The sequence below is a fragment of the Thermobia domestica genome, chromosome 2, assembly GCF_964235325.1.
Source record: "Thermobia domestica chromosome 2, izTheDome1.hap1.1, whole genome shotgun sequence".
NCBI lineage: Eukaryota > Metazoa > Arthropoda > Insecta > Zygentoma > Lepismatidae > Thermobia > Thermobia domestica.
This window is the reverse complement of record NC_137455.1, coordinates 14367049-14390127: the sequence shown is the minus strand read 5'-3', so window position 1 is coordinate 14390127 and position 23079 is coordinate 14367049. Positions and strand designations below refer to the sequence as shown.

General features: G+C 38.0%; 1 protein-coding gene and 1 long non-coding RNA gene across 4 annotated transcripts in view; one reads left to right on the top strand and one right to left on the bottom strand.

Annotated features, from left to right (window-relative positions):
- The window catches only part of LOC145670271 (uncharacterized), a 312108-nt gene that overhangs the window by 16410 nt on the left and 272619 nt on the right, over positions 1-23079 (top strand). The window lies entirely within an intron of this gene.
- Positions 1-23079, bottom strand: part of LOC145670410 (uncharacterized) — a 76252-nt gene that overhangs the window by 40470 nt on the left and 12703 nt on the right. The window contains exon 3 of one of the 2 annotated variants that reach the window (XR_014128316.1): positions 237-466. The exons of the other annotated variant lie outside the window; for it this stretch is intronic. This is a non-coding gene — a long non-coding RNA (uncharacterized LOC145670410). Of the gene's footprint in view, positions 1-236; positions 467-23079 lie in introns of those variants that run through there. 2 annotated transcript variants of the gene reach the window in all.

Sequence of the window (23079 nt, the reverse complement as noted above, 5' to 3'; positions counted from 1 at the left end):
TTATGATGTGTTATGAACTACGTACGGGAAACAAAGAATAAACGTCTCTTTGTTCAAAAGTCACACAATTGTAGATTCCTAAGATGTAACGTAACGTTGATCAGGAGACTTGAGTCAAAATACTACATAACACACACACGCACACAAAACACACACATACTGTATATACAGGGGCTAGATAAAAAATCTAAAATGTTTGCAAAAGTGTGAAAACCATACCTAGTTTGGTGTGGGGCCTCCTTTTGCGTCCAAAACAGCTTGGATCCGACGTGGAATTGACGTATACAGCTCCTGAATTAGTGATGAGCAAATGCAAGACCAAGATCCGAGTGGTCTTGGTCTTGGTCTTGCACCGGAACCCTTGGTCTTGGTCTTGGTCTTGCACACCCAGTCTTGGTCTTGCTTGCAAGAGTCTTGCAAGTCTTGCTTTTAAGAAATCTTATGCTTTTCATAGGCAAATTTTACCCTGGATATAAGGGATAATAAATTATACAATGCGCCAATAGTAACGGAAATACAATGTATATTTCTAAATGTATTACACAGTTTACCTTCGTGTAAGCATGATGATAGTGTACAGCATAGGCCATGACTTTTTTTTTTTTTCAATGGGTGCCTACGCTTCACTACTTATAAGATAAATCACAATGTTTCGTAATCTTTTTCTATTTTTTTAACAGATCCCCAATACTCCACTGGTTCTCAAACCTGGGAGGCTACTCCTGAGACGCGTGAATGAAAATCAAGACGGTACAGATTACTGAAATACAATTAATTGCAAAATTATTTTTACACTCTAAAGGCGTCAGATTTATTTTGTTTTCAACTTCGATTAGCTCTTCTTTGTATTGAACAAACTTCCAATTATATATTGAGATTTTGTTCTACTGATTCCAAATATGTACTCTATGGGGCAGAAACATGAACATTACGCAAAAGCGATGAAAAAATTCCAGGCTTTCGAAACGTGGGCATAAAAAAAAGGAGGTAACTAGCTGCGTTGAATGGAAAACGAATAAGAAGGTGTTAAAAATAGTAACAAAAGGGGAGAAAACAAGAATTTTAGATGTAATTAAGAGGAGGAAGAGGAACTGGTTGGGACATTGGCTGAGGAGGAACTGTATTATGAGGGACATGCTAGAGGGTATGGTGGAAGGAAAGAGAGGAAGAGACGAAAGAGATTGTAATTGAAGGAAGATATTAAAACAGAAAATTGCTACGTAAGGCGAAAAGACTAGCTGAGCATCACCATACATCAAAGCTTCTTAGTTGCAGCAAGTGACCTGCCAATAATGGCAGAATCGGTATGATGATGATGATGATGATATGTTTTGTAATATTGGCCAAAAAGAGAAAAAAAATAAAATAACACTGATTATAATCAAACGAGATTTAAGGTAATCTGCAATATTTCGAGCTTGCTGCTGCTTTAATGGAAATAGTTCCTGCGCTTCGTTCTTATGCACTGATAAATGAAGTTTTCTCAGGCCTAAAGTGTTTCTGTTTTTCATTTTAATTGCCACTTTGCTTTTTTTTTAATGATAGTTTGCATAACCCACACGTAGTGTCGTAAAAAAACGGTTTTTTTTCTGTGAAGTTTTTTTTCAATAAAAAACCGTTCTTTTTCATGTTTTTTTTCAAATGTCTGTTTTTTTTTCTGGCAACTATTATTTATTGACTTATGTTGCAGATTATCGAAATAATCAACAGAACTTGAGCCGAAGCCCTCGTAACTTACAAATCGTTTGTTTCTTTTTACCTATACGAGCAAAATTGTGATTATTCCTTTCGGCCCCAGGTCATTTTTGGCGTTTTCCTACATTTCCAGCTAGTGACTTATTGCTCAAAAACTATTCATTCGATTGATATGGTTAAGGCCTTGCTTTTTAGAAAATGGATGTGGCTATTTTGTGGTGTAAGTTGCATTGCAGTGTTGCCAACGGGTGGGAAATTATTGAGGGAAATGAAGGGGTGAAAATTTACAAAAATTCCCTGACCGAATTTCAAAATTTTTTGTATCTAGCACCACTCCTGCTATATGGCTTCAAGTCACCTAAACAAATCTTTGGTGTGTTGACAAGGTACAGTGAAATCCTGAAGTCGCTGGCTTTCATTCAAAGAGGGAAAGAAAAAATTCTGTCGTACACATGAAATTTTGACACTTTTTACGCCTCAGAAGATTAAATCAAATATGCCGGGCTACAGCTTCTCTAATTATCCTATTGAAACTTTTTATGGTACGTTCTGTAGGGCAAAGAGGAAGCTTTCAGGTAGTGGTACGTTTGTTTCAATGTAGCCAGTAACAGCGTAATAATAGAGGGGATAATGGAAATTTTCCGAATTTTTCCCCTAATAGCGGGAATTAATTGTTTAGGGTGGAAACGCTGCAATCAGACAGACGAAAACTATCTGAAAATAAACCGTAGTACTCCAAGAATATATCCTACAAGTATCATGGCGATATATAACAAAGTAAGCATGAAATTAAAAAAAAATCTCATTCTACCTCAGAAATTCACAATTTTCTTATCATTTCCAGAACATAGTTTATTATAAACCTCAACTGTACTTCCCCTAATTATTCTAGTGAAACTTTTTATGGTGCGCTGTGTAGGCTAAGGATGAGGCTCTTAGACACTGGTACGTTTGTTCGAATGTAGCCAACAAGAAGGAAATAACAGAAATAAAAAAGGGAATTTTTTCCAAAATTTGCCCCTAAAATCTGGAATTAAAATTTTCTGTAGCTGGCAACACTACTATCAGACACACACAAACTATCTTAAAATAAGCTTTGGTATCTCTCTAATATACCCTACAAGTATTGTGATGATATCTAATAAAGTAAGCATGTCAATAAAAATATCTCATTCTACCTTTAAAAAATCTCAGTTATCTTTCCAATTAGAGAACAAAGTCTACTGTAAATCTCAACTGTACTTCCCCTAATTATCCTATTGAAACTTTCTATAGTGCGTTGTGTAGAGCAAAGACGAGACTTCCAGATACTGGTACGTTTGTTCCGATATAGCCTACAAGAGGGAAATAATAGAGATAAAACATATTTTTTTCCAAAATTTCCCCCTAAAATCTGGAATTAAAATTTTCTGTAGCTGGCAACACTCCTACCAGACAGACGCAAACTATCTTAAATTAAACATTGGTACACCACTAATATATCCTACAAGTATTATGGCGATATTTAAGGAATAAAGTTTCTACTTACCAAAAATATATTACGGTAAACAGAAAAGTAGGAAAAAACTAGAAAAATCAAGGGTTAGAACCTAAATACGAATTTTACGTGCGCCCCCTAATTACCCCATTGTAACGATCTGTACTTGCGTTTGTTAAGTAAGGACAAATGTTCGATTGGCGAAAGTTGACTTGCACTCGGACTTATAGGTACGGATTTGTAAACAAAAATTTCTGATTTTTTGCCCAAATATAGGAGAACTTTAATTTCCCTAATTGGCAACACTGCGCGCAGGCACGTCCAATTGATGTCAACAATTAGGTATCCATCCTAGGTATCTACCTGGCAAGTCTTAAGGATGTCTTTCTACAACGAAGGAAGCTATAGGGAAAAAAGTAGTAAAGGAAATTCGAAATTAGAAAATTCTCAAATTTTTGATTGGGGTGAAATTTGAGAAGGAAATTCGACACCAGAAGAAAAAGAAGTTAATATGATAAACTATGGTCCAACCATATTTGGCAAAAATAATATCCCGATATCCTAATTAGTGTCCACACAGGAGCGGATTAAAACAGTGACACACCGTGTGTGCCACTTTGGCCTCCTGGGCCACCGAGTGTACATTTGATTACATTTTTTTGACTACTAACTCGTGTTGTTGTTGTACTTGTAGTCTCGACTAATAATAATATCGTTGTAAACAATAACTTTATAAGGAAAATTTTCTCTCCTTTTTACATCTTAGTTCCAACACTGTTGGTGAGAAATGCAGAGTGTTTCAAAACGAATATCGGGATTTAAGTCTTCGTAGTACTTATTACATTTTACGTACAATTATAAGCAATGCATCAAGTAAAAGAGCACCTAAACAGTCTTTGCTACAAGTGTTCAATGTGAGATTCATTCGTCACACGGCACACATCTAGTCGATAGGCGAGAAAGGCCCATAAACTTCCCGCCATATGGCACTAAACACATTCAATTTAGGGGAGTCTCATTCCAACTGTACCATCTCCTGAGGATTTGCTGACGGCCAGATGCAAACATTATGAGTGTTCACATTAGCTCTTAGGTGAAAGGTCAATTTATCACTGAAGACGACACAATCCAGAAAATCTTCATTGTTATGCAGGAACATTTCACTTGCGAAATTGGCACGTAAACCGTAGTCTGTAGGCTTTAGACCTGTAGCAACTGCAAACGATAAAGACGTAGTTGCAAGCGTCTCCTTAATATTCTTCACACAGACGGTTGCACTGTACAGACTCAGTCTTTATTAAAACACAAAAAGCTTTCTGCTCTATAGTCTCCATCTTTGCTACTTGCTCTTTCTAACGGCAGACAGAAGAAACAATGCATGTACATGCGTGCGTACAAAACAGAGTTGCTCTTTCATTTGATATAATATTTATAATTGTAAGTTAATTGTAATAGATACTACAAAGTTTCAAAACCCTAATATTAATTTTGAAACACCCTACATTACTTCAAATTGAGACATCCTATATTCATGTCTTTTATATACATATCATCAGGGCCGGCCCTAGTCAATTTGTCGCCTCGTGCAATGGCATAATTTGCCGCCTCCCCCTTTCTCCAGAAAGAACAAATCTTAAAAGTCATGATTTTAAGTATGCTACTCCAGCATGAACAACGAAGGAGAGGGTAAGTGCAGTTGCACTCAGAAAGGCTTAAATACTTACTAAAAATGCAATCCCGTTGTGTCTTTTTTTTCTTTAAATATTAATCTATTATGTTAGTGAAAGATAAAGCAAACACACCTGCAGAGGAAAGTTGGTAATCCTTTTTATAGAATTCACTATCGAGCATCAATCTCAATGTATCAGTTTGCAATTTCAGTGCAACTAGCTCTTTTACCTTTATTTCTTGATTTTTCTTCTACATCTAACTTTTTTTTTTTTAAACTTGTTTCTATCTTCAATGATAAGGAACTTGTTTCTGACAAAAACAAGACTAGTTTCATATCAAAACTGTGATAACTTACTAAATGGAACAGATATTTACTACTATTCGAGAATTGAATTCTTGCATTTGACAACAATCAAGCAATTTGTGCTCGGATTTATTCGACCATTTGCTTTAGCATTGTCCATGTGGCCTTAAACTAATGCAACCTAAACATAATTTATGAATGTAGTATTCAAATAGAAGGCCAGCTTAGTAAATGTAACTACCATCATCATGAAGTCTGTTTCCAACAAGAAATATTTAATTTAAATAATATACTTATGACAGATTTTGCCAGACCATCCAAGCTTGCCACTCTACGCAAATGCACATGTTGCATATATGGTAGAGCCGGCTCTGCATATCACATATATCTAGTCGACAAATTATTTATATATGACATTTAGAAAAATACTATTAGGCAAATTAGTGTTAGTTTTTACCTTTAGACAAGTTATTGGAATTTTATACTGTTCGTGACATTATTTTCGTACTTATTAAAGGCCTGCTTTCACGAAAGAACAAAATTTCATTTCTACTTTTATTTCTTAGTTGATATTGATGAAAACTGCTGAAACCCGAATTGTTAATAGGTATGGTATTCATGTAAATTGTAAAATATTTGTAGCGTATCAGTATTTAGCATTTAATTTATGTTGCATTTTACGGTGATTACACCTACATAAAAATATTTCATACTTAAATAGACGTAAGATGCATTACAAATGACTATTTGAAAAAAACGAAATTTAGAAAAAAAACGAGAAGCAATGTTTTTTTTCTAAAAAAAAAAAACGTACATTTCTGAAAAAATACGAACCGTTTTTTTTCTATTTACAACACTACCCACACGGTTGCTCCTAACTTCCCGCGATCCTTGCCACTTGCATTTTTCACTTTGTAAATTTCTTCTTACTGAACGTTTGTGGCACCGCCTCCTTGATTCACTTACCTGCCTGTTCATTCGTTTCAAAAACCATTGCCTCCCGCGTGAACGCTTGTTTTCTAATTTCGACGCTAGAGTGCAGCACGTACTGCCCATTTTTGGTGAGTAAATCTCTATGGTTTGCATAGGAATGACCACACTTTTCCAATAGTTTAGAAAAGAAAATTGTCTTATATTGTTGGATATCATTCTGCAAAGCAAGAAAAGGCAAATTGGAATATAACGGAGTGTTATTTCATGAAACACCATCCGATAACGAACTATGTAAGAAAATTAATAGGAGCATACATGAGGGATACTAGATTTTCCGTTTTTTCCTCAAGCCTTTGGCAGTTGCATATACGAAACTCTCTAAGTCAATGAACTAACTGTATACTCTACATTTGATGAGTTGAACAATGGGGTATATTGACGAGGAGTTATAAAATGAAAAAGTTCTCCAGTATTAGACTTCCAAACTATATTATGTATAAGTGTTGGCAGTCTTATAGAACGGCTATGTCCTTCGGTTGACAGGTATCAGAGCAAAAACGGCAAGAGCTATCGACATGCAGTTTTCGGGGATCGATTCAGTGTCCCAGGAATATTTTCCATCTCCTTGGACTACCTTCTACTTAAGCTGGAAGTGGTTGAAATCGACCACTTCCGGTTTCAACAGTAAAGCTTATAACTCAAAACGGTGATAGTAGCCACAAACTGTTTTCGGAAATTGATTCATGATCTCAGGGAAATAACCCATCTGCATCCCTATGTCTTAGTAAAACTGGAAGTTGAAGAAATTCAGTACTACGTCCAGTTTCAATGTTGATTTTCATATAGCAAAACCGGCAAGAGATTTTGCGAAAGGTTTCTCAGTAATCGATTCAGTCCCAAGAATGTAATCCATGTCTTCAATATAGTATTCAATTTGCATAGCTTGGAAGTCTACTGTAGTTTCACTGTCTGAAACGATACTCACTTGTATATTTTGAATATTGTTGCTCTCGAGACAAGATTTAAGCTACTTCATCTCAAGAAGCTGTTCTATTGTGAGACAGCTTTGTCATCTCGTTTCTCATAGACAGTTGCTGTTTCGTATCGTGGGCAACACTAATTTTAATATTAAAACAATGTACAATTTAGCTTAGAGTAAAAACAATCTATATAACATGTTGTGGTGTGATTTGATATAGCCCAAAGTCTGGAAAGTGTATTAGAAAATGTATAATTCTTTGTGTTTCACATTTGTATTAGTAATGACTAGTGTTTGGATTTAAACTTCCTTATTATATATAGGGTAGCCCAAAAGTAGGTATACAGTAACTTACTGATCAACCCATTGCTTTTTATATAATTTCTTATTGCTATCCATAAGGTAGACTTAGTTTCTTTATTATTTATTCTTAATGTCTTTGTACTTACATCTTAAACTCGGAACAGCCGAAACAAATCAACCTATAAGCTAGAATGATATACCTGATCGATTCCGGGGTGTAGGCGTATACCTACTTTTGAGTCACTCTGTATAATTACAGTTATAGTTAATGGCGCCGATTTCTCAGTAAATTTGGGGGGGGGGGCATTCAGATGCAGAAGACATATATGAGGATTTTAAGACAAATTGCATTCAAATTCTACCAAATATCGCATATTCATAAGTACCATGCGGGGGGCCGGGACCCCCGCCCCCAGGATCGGCACCCTTGCTTATAGCATCAGAGTTCCTTCACACGAGAGCATAAAATTATATATACTATTTTGGCCAATATATGATTGTGCGTATTCTTTCATTTTTGTGCCTCAGCCGTAACATCAACAAATGTGTTCCTATTTGAACATTTTTTTTTTTTTTTTTTGGGTACTTGAATGACTACCGCATATTTTATCCTTTACGCAAACCATTTAGATTTCTTTACATTCTTTCTATTAACATGTATTGTATACGTACAAATGTCAAACTGCAACGTTACAGGATTGACTGTCAAACGGTAGGATGCCATGGTAGGACCTGCCATCTAGTGGCGAATTCGTGACGAAAGGTACACACATTTTTTGGCTGATTGAGCAGGCAGCTAAAGGGAGCGGACGGATGTAGAAGGCAGTGGTTTGTGGCGTTTCGTCATTAGACTGTCTGAGGTAAAGAAACGAAAGGGTGAAAAACAAATCTCTCTTTTGCTATATTTACCTCAGGACGAGTCGACAAACTTTACCAGCTCGAAGGTCAAGGGTTTAAGTTCTGCCGTGTCGTGACAAAACGCTGTAACTTTGGCGGAGAAGTTTTGCGAAAATGAGCCGTAAAGTTTTCATTCGAAAATGTGATCTGTATCGTGTAGAACCAGTGTAACTAGGCAATAATGGCCAACCAATCAATTTTCACCAAATTTAATCACACAACATGCATTTACGTAACATTACATGTAACCACGTGTTTTCAAAGTCAAGATACACTGGTTCTACACGATACAGATCACATTTTCGAATGAAAACTTTACGGCTCATTTTCGCAAAACTTCTCCGCCAAAGTTACAGCGTTTTGTCACGACACGGCAGAGTTTACTCCAGATAACACACACCTTTAGAATAGTGTCTGATTTCCCGATAAGCAATCCTCATTAATTAAAAACGCAGGAATGCATCGTAATCCAGCACCAATGATCATTTCTTTGTGTGCAACAAGCTTTGATTAGAATGACACCTGTGAGGCTTGAAAACGAGTAATAACTACAGAAAACGCGAACAATCGATTCACAAAACGACATACTGTAGCTATATGCTACCAGATCGAGTCACACGGATTGCATAAACTACTGGGGACACATTCACTCGAGCGGCTTTTTTACTGAAGCCAAGAATTTCAAGTGAAAGTTGTAATGATTGTACCTCTTTTTACATTCTATAAAAGAATTCAAGTAGTACCGGTACTTGTGCAAGACTCTTGGTCATGGTCTTGGTTTTGCAGGTACGGTCTTGGTCAGTGGCGGCGTTTGGATGTTAAAAGTGGGGGGCAAGATATGATCTGAATATGTGTATATCAATGTTATGTTCCTGGTTGTTTCTAACACTTTGTTTGACAAAAGGTTGTATAACTAATAGGATACTATCTTTTTCAGTTAAAATACCGTATATCGTGTTTCATATTTAATTAGGTAAATTGACAAGAGCAATGCACGTAGGTACTAACCCTTGTTTCCTTGCTCATGAACATCTTAAAATTATGTCAGGAAAATTGTATGATCAAATTATTTAATAACATGTTTGTAAAACAAATAAATAGGAAAGATATTATTAATCATACTAATGAATAATCAGGCTTGTTTTATAGAAGTTATATTGAAACTGGGGATTAATGAACAACTTGCATTTTTAATTCCACATTTGCAATTTAATGTATGTTATTACTCTTAGAAAATGAAAGACAGTAAATACTACAAGCATATGCTACGACGCAATTATTATATTAATTCCTTTGAATTACAATTAAAACGCAATTCCTGTAGCTGTCTTAACTCCACGAGAAGACAAATAACCAATACACCCTTACGCAACGACAAATATTATATGGTATCATTCTTTTCTATAAACCAGTAATATATGCAAAAACTTTACATTTCCAAATGAAACTATATACATTAACCTTTTAAATTATGGCTTTTTAAAGGTAAATTATTGAATTTCAGTCAATCAGCTACAGCATCATCCCTATTTATCCTAGGATCATGATTAGTGCCTCATTTTCTTCAGAATAGAACAACTTTCAAACGGTTCTATTTACGTTTTCCTATCGTGTCCCTAAGAAGGGGAAATTTTGAGGGAAATTTGGATTTTTTTAAAACTTTGATCCCCTCTGGACACCCTTTGTTAACCCACAAATCTCAAAATCAACTGAAAAATACGAAGGGGTGCAAGGGCGCCCGTGTTGTGGTTTCCAAGGGGGGGCAAGGATAAGCGACGTTTCAAAAATAGTTGTTCCAATTTTGCTGTAACTAATGTAAAAATTCTATTGAATTTTCGATATTCTGAAGTACAATTTGCTCTAAGTGGGGGCGAGCGCCCCACCTTGCCCCCTGATGGGCGCCCTTGAAGGGGTGTACTAAATGTGTATAAAAAATTCCAAGCTTCTATGTAATATATGCAAAAACTTTACATTTCCAAATGAAACTATATACATTAACCTTTTAAATTATGGCTTTTTAAAGGTAAATTATTGAATTTCAGTCAATCAGCTACAGCATCATCCCTATTTATCCTAGGATCATGATTAGTGCCTCATTTTCTTCAGAATAGAACAACTTTCAAACGGTTCTATTTACGTTTTCCTATCGTGTCCCTAAGAAGGGGAAATTTTGAGGGAAATTTGGATTTTTTTAAAACTTTGATCCCCTCTGGACACCCTTTGTTAACCCACAAATCTCAAAATCAACTGAAAAATACGAAGGGGTGCAAGGGCGCCCATGTTGTGGTTTCCAAGGGGGGCAAGGATAAGCGACGTTTCAAAAATAGTTGTTCCAATTTTGCTGTAACTAATGTAAAAATTCTATTGAATTTTCGATATTCTGAAGTACAATTTGCTCTAAGTGGGGGCGAGCGCCCCACCTTGCCCCCTGATGGGCGCCCTTGAAGGGGTGTACTAAATGTGTATAAAAAATTCCAAGCTTCTATGTTGAAAACTAAGTGCGGGAAAATGTTTACCAATGAGCTAAGAACATTCCCACCCCGGATGTAATATAAAATTTTCCTGAAACATCCCTATTTATCCTATGATCATTGTTTGTACATCATTCCCTTTAGAATAGAAAATATTTTCAAACGGTACCACTCACATGTCTCCATCGTGTACCTGAGGTGGGAAAATCGTGAAAAAATGGATTATTTATTTAAAAAAATGTTCCTTATTTGTACAATCCGCGGCAAAAAACCTGCAACATGAGCATATAAGTTTATTGTGAAATGACGAAAGTCTTTTGCTCCAAAATAAGTGTGCACGGGAGGAGGCCGAGGTTTATCCTGACATGATTCGTTCCACTTAGACGTTGTGTTCACTCCCCTGTACTGTTAGGCGTAGTTTCACAATAAACTTACATTCTCATGTTGCAGGTTTTTTGCCGCGGATTGTACCTTTTTGCCCCTCTGTTTTTACGCAGAGATCTGAAACAAATCTGAAAAATAGTAAGGGGTGTACTAAATGTGTGTGCAAAATTTCAATCTTCTAGGTGCAAAAGTAAGCCCGCCAAAAATAATATCTCTACAATACTCCAGATTCCCGTATAAAAAAGGACCTCAGGTAAAAATTCCCTGAGACACCCCTATTTATACTAAAATCATGGTTCGTACATCATTCTTTTTAGAACAGAATAGTCTTTCAAACGGTACCATTCACATGTCTTCATCATGTATCTGAGGAGGGAAAATCGCCAAAAAAGTGATCTTAGTTAAAAAGATATCCTTTTTGTTTTCTTTTTGCTCCTCTGGAACCCCCTGTATTATCGCAGAAACCTGAAAAGAATCTGGAAAATATTAAGAGGTGCACTGAATGTGTATGCAAAATTTCAATCTTCTAGGTACAAAAGTAAGCCCTGCAAAGAGTAATTAAAAAGTCATAACAAAAAATATGTTTTTAGTCATGACGTCATCACATTCTACGTCTAGACGCAGAAAGGCGTGAAAGCATATGTAACGTGTTCTACAATGCCTCCAGATTTGAGAAAAAAAGAAGTAAAAAGCTTTTTTGGTACTTTTTAAAATCGAATAATGAAGATTCTAGCTTATCACCGAAAAATAGATTATATAATTTAAAAGAGTTAAGTGGTCACTTCAAAAAAGTGGGGGGGGGGCAACTGCCCCCTCTTGCCCCCCCTAATCGCCGCCCATGATCATGGTGTTGGTCTTGATCTTGGTCTTGCATACAAGACTCTTGCGCTCATCACTATCTTGAATCGTGGTGTGTGCAATTTTATACCATTGTTCCTCCAAAATATGCTCCAGTTCCTTAACGGGACGATCTACCTTTTCTCGGCACAAAAAATTTTATATTGGACCTTATAGGGAGAATATGGCTACCGAATATTCTCATTTCCTAAGGAACTAGGTATCTCTAATGGGAAAGAAAAAATTCGTAGCATTCTACAGAAGTTTATTAACAGCTTGAAATACTTAAATTGAATATTTGTCTACTAGTTTAGCAGAAATAAATTATTAACAAATAAATAAATTAGTTTCTTTTTATACAAATTATAATATGTCTAACTTTGGAACCAATTATGGTAGAAACATCAACTTTTTTTTGTTTTATTCCTTGAGAAGAAACGACTCTAATAGTTTTAATCGCAACCATATCTGATATGCCAATTAAAAAATAGTATTTTAATATAAGTATTAAAGTCCACCTGTCAAGAAGTTTGACGAGGGTAAGGCATCCGCGCTCACCCTTTTCTTCTGTTTTCGCCCCGAGAGATATGAAGGGAAGGGTCTTCACAAATCTCTTTCAGGTATGTACACAGACCGTTTCACAGCAGGTGTCAATGCGAATGTAAACATCCTGTCCTAACGTTCAATAACCCAAGTTTGGCCACTTTCTCTCTTTTCTCTCTCTCTCTCTTCCGAGGAGGTGTTTCTACCCTGTAAGAAAATTATAGATATGTAGAGAAAATGGTGATCAACTATTTCTGATAGCCAGATGATAGACAATTTCCACCGCCAACAGAAATTCCCGCGAAGTGATAATATACATCCCAGCTACTCATTCAAGTTAGTGAGCAAGCACAGGTCATATCTGTGTGGGAAGCGAAACCGAACTGTGACAATTTGCGTAGTATAACACATTATGGAAAACGGACCAATAATGAAACGAAAGAAGAAGGGTCATTTTCTATCAAAAACACCAAAACGTAATAAACAATCGAAGGCAAATAAGAAATCGTGGATGCTTAGAAAGGCTATTCCAGTACCAGGATCGGAGAATACAGTCAGTGATGAAGGAAGGTCAGTAAGCTATTTTTATATTTACAGTCGAACCTCGTTAACCCGGACCCCGCTATCTCGGAAGTCCGGATAACCCGGGTCGATTTTTGTAGAACAAAAAATTAAAATTAAGCCGTAAAAACTGTGATTACTGCCGGCGCAGTCGTGTAGGCGGGCGGGAGGGGTTGGCGGACGTGGTAAATATAATCTTTTTGTGAGTGTAAAAGTATTGTGTGTTGTAATACAAAGAAAACTTAGATGTTTTTTGGTAAGTACGTTCACTTCTTGTATGTTTTTCCCTCATTCTCCGGTTAACCCGGATATTCGTTAACTCGGACCGGCTCCGGTCCCAATTGGTCCGGGTTATCGAGGTTCTACTGTACTAGATATTAATAAAAGTAAGATTATAGATGCCTAAGCCATGGGAAAAGAACTTTTCAGACTGGCGGGGGCGCAAACATAAAACTTTGCCCATTCACTTTCGTGGCAGTACTGGACAACAAACTGGATATTGCCAGAAACTTCTTTAGTAATTTGTTCTATTAGTGACTAATTTTGCATACAACAACTAATTTGTTACTCAAAAAGTTCGAGTTAATGCTCTTAGTCTATTTCATTTTGGAGCCAGAGCGGTATCTCAAGAACAGCAAAAGGATAATATTCCAAAAAGATGTCTCAAAAGTATCAAAGTTCTGAACAATTTTTACAGCTGTAGTGGAGAAATGAAGTTATTTAGGACATTATTATTTTGTTTATTTCTAACGACAATTAAAAAGTTTATTACATTGTGCAAAATTATTTTGACTTGCGAAAGAATCTTTTGTAATGAAATTTAACGAGTTAGTTCTTGTGTGATCTGATGAGACTTCAATCGAGACTCCCCCCATCTCGCTCCCCTGTATCACTTCGTTTGACATTTCAGAGAAAATATTTCTCATTACTGTTTGTTTTTATGCCATCTCAGGAAATATTTCTAGTTCTGCCTCAGAAAATATGTTGTATGTAAAGAAAGAATGAATATTTTCGAGAGTACATTAGTAAATCAAAGAGTTAAAAAAAAATGGCGCAGGGCAACAAGAGACAGCTTTCCTTGAAAAATTGAAACGGCTGTCGTTTGTACTTTTTTCTGGATCATGCTGGCGTTTACATTGAAGTAATGCAATTTTGAACCAAATTTGGTTTCATTTCTGACTTTTTTTGGTGTGTGTGTGTGTGTGTGTGTGTGTGTGTGTGTGTGTGTGTGTGTGTGTGTGTGTGTGTGTGTGTGTGTGTGTGTGTGTGTGTGTGTGTGTGTGTGTGTGTCATACATATTGGAACAGTTTTGAATGAAGAGTGCGGGACACATTTTAAGCAAGGCTTAAATTGGTTATTCGGTGTCTATAAGATGAACTGAATCAAAATTAACAACCGGAATACTATTTGGTCTATTTATTGAGATTTGGGGGTCCTTCAGACCGACTCCAGAACATTAACTTCAGGCAGTTTCCGTCCAAACCAAACTAAAAATCGAATTGTAATAATTCAGACTTGATAGCATATTGTTTTCTACCACATTGAGTGATATATATTAGCAATTAGTTTTCTACCGTAAAAAGTAGCTCTCTGAAGCGGACCACCATAATTATCCTTTGGCTCATATTATTGTTTGTTCAAACCTTCCCTACCCTAGTTTAAATCTACCTCCCAAGGGAGTATATTTGAAAGATATCCCCTATGGGCTTACGTCTCATCGAAAATTCAAAAAAGTTCTCCATTCTCTGGTCACATTGGTATATCATATTCAGCACATTGATGCACTTGTATAAGAAAATTTACTGAGTGTGAAGGAGAAAATAAGAATTTCGGGAAATTCATTGTTCAAATGCCCTCCGCCCTCTACTCTAAATGTATTACTTATGGTATATGGCCATAGGGTAGCTAGAAGTTATGCCATTCAACTTACATAAGGACCACTATAGTTGCATGCCTCCCAGGCTTGATAAACTAAAATAAACATTGATTATGGACTAACACTCTTTTAGCATGAAACGGTTCAGTTGTAGGAATTAAGAATTTTTGAGAGGTTCAAACGGCACCTTTTCAAATTTTCAATTTGGTCATTCAGGTTAACGAACTCATCCAAGATCATTGTACAAATCAGTTTGTGTACCAAGTTGGTTTCTTTCCATTGAAATCAAGGCAATTAGCTCGTTCACAAGAAAAAATCATATTTGATATATGGGGGCGTGAGTGCACAAGGAATTCAAACCTTACATTTTTTTTTTTTGTTTTGTTTTTTTGATACAAGTGTCATGAAAAAGCATTGAAATATGTCCCTTTTTAATACGAGGATAGTGCAAACTCTCTGCCGGTGGTTAACCCAGCCGGTGATGTAGGAGAAAAGCGGCCTCCTGCTACGCGGCACTGAGTAGGTTGAGTGTGGGTTCAAATCCCGCTTATGCCGATCATACTAACTGAGGTTTTCCTCAGTTTCACCAGGCGAATGCCGGGATGGCCTCTTCTCTAAAACGGTCAGGACCACGACCACTTCGTTTTCAAATCTAGCTTTCCCTAAAGGGCCGATGTGACCTCGAAATTGGAGGTCCAACCCCTTCCTAGTGTCCTTCTCGTTCACAAATAAATAAGAAGTAAATAAATTGAATCCCTTGTGCATTGAAGGCCCCATGTTAACAATTATGAAACATCTGATTTTCAGATAATTTTTGTTTAGAAGGTGAAATTGCTGGAGTACAAACTGTACATTAAATTATTGGTATAGCAATTTTCTTAAAATCAGCATGTGAATCTACTCCCCATTCCACCCTTCCCTAAAGAGTTTTTTTGTTTCTCCTGAAAAGTCGTATTTCTGAAGTTACATTGTTCCATAAAATAATGATTCATTTATAATAAATATGCGCACGATAGTAAATAATTTCTATAATTAATTAAATACGTTGTATATTCAATGTATATTCGTGGACGAACTGAATTATTGTGATCACTCGTGCACTGTAAAAAATGGTTGGGGTAATTCAACTTAATTTTAACACAGGTCAGTGGATCCTGGACTGAGCCAAAGATACTTGCATAAACAACAATTCACATGCAATAATTGGTCACAGTAAATTTTCTCTGTTACGAACAACTTTATGATAGTTGTAAACACTGTTTTTCTTTTTTTCTTTTTTCTTTTTTCTTTCTTTCTTTCTTTCTTTCTTTTTTCTTTTCTTTTTTTCTTTCTTTTTTTTTTTTGTACATTGAATGATGTGCAGTTTTGCATAGCCCTTCAGTTTCCAGTAATTTACCCTTTTATTTATATTCATGGTAGACTCATCCTGACGTTGGTTACCATGTTCTCTCTTCCTCTCATGTTGATTTTACCTTCCAATGAATCGCAACTCTTACTTTTGATCACCGGGATGCTGGTGGAGGGTAATGAGACGTGAGACCGAACACGCCTTTCTAACTCAGACCACAATGGCTCAATGATGTTCAGATCTGGTGATTGTGAGACCCAGAGGAGGTGTAATAGCTCCTGGTCATGCTCCTCAAACCATGATTTCACCGTTTTTGCAGCGCGACAGGATGCCAAATCATCTTGGTAGATGCTGTCACCATCAGGGAACAATATTTGGGCTATGGGTAGAACCTGGTCTCCCAAAATGGCCTCATACGCCTTAGCAATCATCATTCCATGCAGGGCTATGATGGGACCTGCAGAAAACCACAATATTACTGCGCATACTGTAACAGAACCACCCCCATGCTTTACAGTTGGGAACAGACAGTCTGTATCATAAGTCTACAACGGTGTTCTCCATACGTAAACACGCCCGGTTGTTGGAAACAAGGCTAAGGTCAATTCATCGGACCACATTACGTGTTTCCGCTGCTCATGAGTCCACGCCTTGTGGTCCTTGCACCACTGGATACGTCTCTTCGCATTTACTGCTGTGACTAGGGGGTTTGGCGATAGCAGTACTGCCATGAATTTTCATTTTATGAAGTTCCCGTCGCACTGTTTTCGATGAAACCGGGTTCTGTAGGCCGGAATTGAGTTCAGACTTAATTTTCATTACAGTGGTTTTCTTTTTAGCTGCTACAATCCGTTTTAATGCCCTCCGGTCCCTATCTGACAGGATTGATTTTCGATCAGTGTTGTGTTTTGCAGATGTCGTTTGTCCATGAATTGTGTATGCCTTCGTGACATTGGGTACAATGCCTTTCGATACCCCCACAATGTTCGCCACTGTTGCCACTGAAGCTCCAACCAGACGGGCACCAACGATCATGCCTCTTTGGAAGTCTGTCAGGTCGCCCATTTTACCGCACCACTTTCACACCACAACACTAACAGGTGAACTGGTTACTGCTGACGGAAGAGGAAGGTCCACATGACACATTGAAAAAAAAAAAAAAAAAAAGATCGGCAACCGTAACATGTGTTGTAAGTGGAGGGTCAAACTTACGTGTCCTGTATGGAGTTTTTTTTAAAGATTTTTTTTGTCATCTCCTGTATATAATTCTGTAAATTAGGATGTCAGTCAAAATGAAGTGAAAAATATTTCACTTGCTTACCCTTGGAACATGAATATCAGGTTCAAATGATCTAGACTCTCAGAAGCATTGTAATATTTATTTCTTTAGCATGTTACTGCTAGGCACACACCTTAAATGCTATGATTTATTTTTTTCTCCCAAGATATTTCTTTGAAAGTTAAAGTTTTATTTTTTTAAAGTTACATTCCTTATTTTGTAAAGTAAAATATTGATTGATGATAATGCTTTTAGTTTTGCGTTCCCTCTTTTTTCGTCCTGCAGGAATCAAGCTTTAGGATCAAAGATGGTTGAAAAATGAAGAGTGGGAAAGTGCACCTTGCTTGACAAGGCTTGTTATAAAATACAAGTAAAAAGATGTGTAGGTAGATAACGTTGTCTCATTTCTGACAGCAGCTAGTCTTCCATCCTGCAATCCTTTCTTCTTCCGAACGATATGATCAGGTTGTCAACTCACATTACTTTGAAGATATGCATTCCCCACATTATTAGAAGAACGGTCTTTTCTCATTTCGTAACTTGTTTCCCTCCCCTCCCAAGTTTTTGAAGATCAGTGAGGAACAATAGCGTGAATGGATCAGGAGAGTTTGAATCTGCGCCTGTACAAGCAAGACAAGAAAACCCTGCTGATTCTCCAATACCTGATTTTTTTTTATATATTTACTCCAGCGCTGGCAATTTCCTTATAAAAAGTAATATTAATGAACTATAAAAGCTAATTTAAAAATAAAAAAGTTAACGTAGTATTGGGATACCGTAGGTTAACATTTGGAGAAATTTTGAAATACGTAAGACAAATAGTTTTCATAGTACTTTGGAAAGAAGTTCACCATGTTATTATATAGGGATTAATGATTTCAGCTGAAAACATTAGACACGGCTTTAACGTCCCTCAATTATGTACCAAGGTTAAGGGAGACAGTGACGATGAGGTGGGTGATTATGGCGGAGGAACGAAACGGGAGAACCCTACGTACAAAATGAACGTGGCACAAGCAGGGATTAAACTACGGATTCCATGCGTCAGAAGTGAGCGCTCTAGAGCCTCTCTGTTTCAAGTGTAGCCTCGGAAAATATGTGAAACACTTCGGCCCCACCCCGCCGTCCTTTGATGGAGAAAACCTTCCCTTTGCTTAGAGGACGAAACTGAATGACCTTCGCTGTGTTGCCAATTTGTCATTCAGTCGTTTGGTCTTGACGAGTGAAGACCGTAGGCTACTCAGAATGGCTAACAAGAAAGTGCACAGCGAAGTCCGACAAATAAATTCATTGTGGCAACGCTACCACATCCAACAATTGGAAGATCTCGGCCGCAGCAACTTGCCTCTCCTTTGTCGAAGGAGCTACGGGAAAACACACATCGACAGCAGCGCCAGCAAGAAATAGAAACGCTCTACCACTTAGTCACCCCGACCCTATATATACAGGGTGCGTCAAAAATGTATACACACTTTGAACCGTCATAGAAAATTTATGTTCCGTTCTACAAGGTTCAATTACTGAAAATGGAAAGCTTAAAGTCCAATTGGTAGCACAAATGCATTTTCTCACGCAAATGTGATTACTGTTCAAAATGGCGGCCTTTAGCATCAATACCTTTCTGAGTACGAAACACCACTGATTCCGTACATCGTACCAACGTGTCCAGTGAGATTTCTGCGCACACCAGTTGAATCTCATTCCAAAATGTGTCTAAGTTACGTGGTTTACGTTTGTACACCTCATCTTTGAGCCACAGCAAAATTATCAAACTTCCAGTACCACTGAATTACCTACTTCCGCGCTTTAATGTCAAAACGTAGGCCTACGTCCCCATCTTGCAGTTACTTCCTTGCCACTAACTGGGTTGAGTAGCTAGAGGGACAATTCTGCTGCCACCTATTGAAGAAAGATAACATTACTTTCTCCCAGAAATTCAACCTTGTAGCACGGGAAATACGGTTTTTATGACGGTTCAAAGTATGTATACATTTTTATACATAGCATATTGTACTACACAGTGGTTCAAAGGTGTGGAGACACCCAAATAAAATCCAAACCGTTCAGAATTGGGGAAGAAGGGAAAAAGTAATGATAACAGACGAGGGGAAAAATCTTTTGAGGCATATAGTACTATCGGCCGCCATATTGAAACGGTGGGAACTTTTTTTTTAATGGAAGCCCTATCGTGTGATGCACCAAATAGGACTGAAATTTTTTCAGGAATCCAGCTGTGAAATTGTTTTGGCTCTACAACTACTCTGGCAAAGTTTTAATCAATTTTCTGCACTTACCTGGAGATAACACTGCGGGCAATGTGTGGTCCACTGACCAATGTTACAGCAGTTGTTCAATTCGCCATCCCTCCTGAGCAATAGTTAAATGTACCCGTTGCTGCTAGTCATCCATTATCCTGCCCAGCATGTCCTCAGGAATGCTGGCACACGCGTCAATAATCCTGCGTTGAAGGTGGTTAAGTCTCTGATCTTGGTAGCATACACAACGGATTTCACGTAGCCCCACAGAAAGAATCCAATGGAATGAGGTCTGGGAAACGCGGTATTCATTCCACAGGTCCTCGCCGGCCTATCCATATCTGTGAGAATTGCTCATATAGGTACTCAGGAGCACATAATCTGAAATGAGATAGTGCCTCGTCATGTTGATAGAACAAAGGGAAAGGGTCATCCTCTAATGCGACGGACGGCAGGATCTCCTTCTCAAGCATGTTATGCTAGGTAATTGCATTTAAATTGCCCTCGATGAAGAATGGGCGCACCACATGGATACTCCACACACCGCAACACACCATCATTTTGTCAAAGCCAACGATCCGAGAATCGTCGTACCAGTGTGGCTTGTTGTCACACCAATATCGGTGATTTTACTTCTTTACCTAACCCGACACACAAAAAGACAAAGGGCTCGTCCGAGAACAGCACGTCATATGCGAATCGGGATTCTGTCTAATTTGTTCCGCGCGCGACCCACTCACAGAATTCGGCTTGGAGGTCTGGATCATCCTCGGTTGGATGTTGGAATAGCTGTATCTTGTATGGGTGTTACTTATGCACAGATGCGATTTTTGGATAGACGTACGTGATATACCACAATCTTGGGCTAGGCGACAGTTACTGCGGATGGGACTTTTCGCGAATGATGCCAACACAGCAGTGGATGTCGCTTCGTCCGGCGCTGTACGAGACCTGCCAGACTTTGGTTTGTTTTACACCGACCCGGTTTCCTTAAATTTCGCTATATAACTTTCCATACTGCACTATGGGGAATAGGTGACGAGCGTTGAAATTGTCTGCGATCTGTCTGCTGCTGCGCTCTCCTGAAATCAACACGACTTCTATCCGCTCATTCCTTGTAGGTGCTATTCCGTGTTACGCCACCTGAAACAAAAGAAAATTGGTTAAAACTTTGCAACGGTTGGTCGTAGAGCCAAGAAATTTCACCACTGAATTCCTGGAAACATTTCAGTCCTATTTGATATATCACACGATAGGATTCCCATTTAAAAAAAGTTCCTGTCATTTCAAGATGGCGGCCGATGGTGCCATATGTCTCAAAAGATTTTCCCCATCGTCTGTTATCATCACTTTCTTCCCCAATTCTGAACGGTTTTTAATTTTTATTGGGTATTTCCACACTTTTGGACCACCCTGTATTGTCTTGTGTTTTCCTAAGGGCAACACACACACACACACACACATGCTGCTTTACTCACATATTACTTTTAATAATTAAGAAAGCTTGAAATACGAAAAGATATACAACTCTCAAAAATCATTCAAAGTTTTAGACATTTAAATACTAGTCAATAACATGGATATACAAAAATATCACAGAATTACAACCAAGAAATTATTAATAAGATTCGTAAAGGCCAATGATAATCTCCGTCCCCAAAGAAAGTTGCCTATTTCGAATTTGCGGTGTTAAAAATTGCATACAAAATTGTTAACTTTGAAAACTGTGAGGTAGGCTTTCATGAATATGTACTTTGTCATACAGATTACAAAGTTTGAATTTGAAACGTATTATGTATGAAAACGATATACAGTATATATATATATATATATATATATATATATATATATATATATATATATATATATATATATATATATATATATATATATATATATATAGGGTGAGTCAAAAGTCCTTGGACACCTGCATAAGTTTGAAAATCGACGGGAAAAGTAAAAAGTGATGATGGGAACAGAGGTTTGATGAGAGATTGCAACTTTTGGAGTGTATGTCATTCATGGCCGCCATCTTGGATTCAAGTCAATTTTTTAAATGGGAAGGAAGGTGTATGACACATCAGATAACACTAGCTTGAGCTCAGGAATTTAGGGGTATAATTTGTTTTTTTCTATCTTGTACAGTTTAGAAGTTATTAATGTTCAAAGGTGGGAAATTACCTTGATACTGAATGCTACAACACATGTTCTACGAGTTGTCCATCCCGTGCAATCCACAACTATAGTCGCCGCAACCGCTCTGATTGCACACAGAGGAGAATGTCTCCTGAAATTTGGTCACAGGCTTGTTGGATGCGTTCCTCCAGGTGTCGCAAATCGCGGATTGTCTCAGCCTACACTATCTGCTTAAGACGTCCCCATAGATAAAAATCAAGGGGCTTTAAGTCAGGGGATCTGGGCGGCCACTCCACGGGACCACGGCGACCAATCCACTTCCCTGGCAGTTGTTCATCCAACCATTCACGGACACCAAGTCCATAGTGTGGAGGGGCTCTATCGTGCTGAAAATAAGATGGGAAAATGCCGTCAGCGTTCAGTGTGGCAGGGAACACAAGGTCCTGCAGCAGCATCAGATGCTGTGGTGCAGTTAAGGTGTTGTAAATGAAAAATGGCCCAATAATGCGGGTGTCCCATATGCCACACCACACCATCACCTTCGCTGGACTATGTTCTCAACTCGGGTCAACCCAGTTCGGATTTGCGTCACACCAGCATCGACAATTATTTCGATTAACCTCCCCGTTCAAAATGAAATACGCCTCGTCGCTGAACAGTATACCCTTGGCAAACGCAGGATGCAGTTCGTGTTGTCCAGTAGCCCACATGCAGAACTACAACCGGCGATCAGGGTCATCCTCGTTCAGTTTATGTTCCATGTGCAGCTTGTAAGGATGCCACTGATTGGCGTGCAATATCCGGACAACGGAGGATTCACATGCTAGGGACACACTACGGGTACTTCGTTTAGGACTTTTCACAAACGACGCAACAACCGCCGTTGCAGCTTCCTCATTGGTGGCAGTCTTTGGTCGCTCACTACGTGCCCTATCTTGAACAGAACCCGTCTCCCGGAATTTGGTGATCACGTGAGCCATCGTGCTGTGCGATACCGGTTCTCTGTCTGGGTGCCGTCTGTTGTAGTCAGCTGCTATTGTTCGGTAGCTGCGTTCCCCTGATATAAGGATGATTTCGATCTTCTGTTCACGTGTCAGACCCATTTTAGATCACCTGAAACAAAGAGCGAA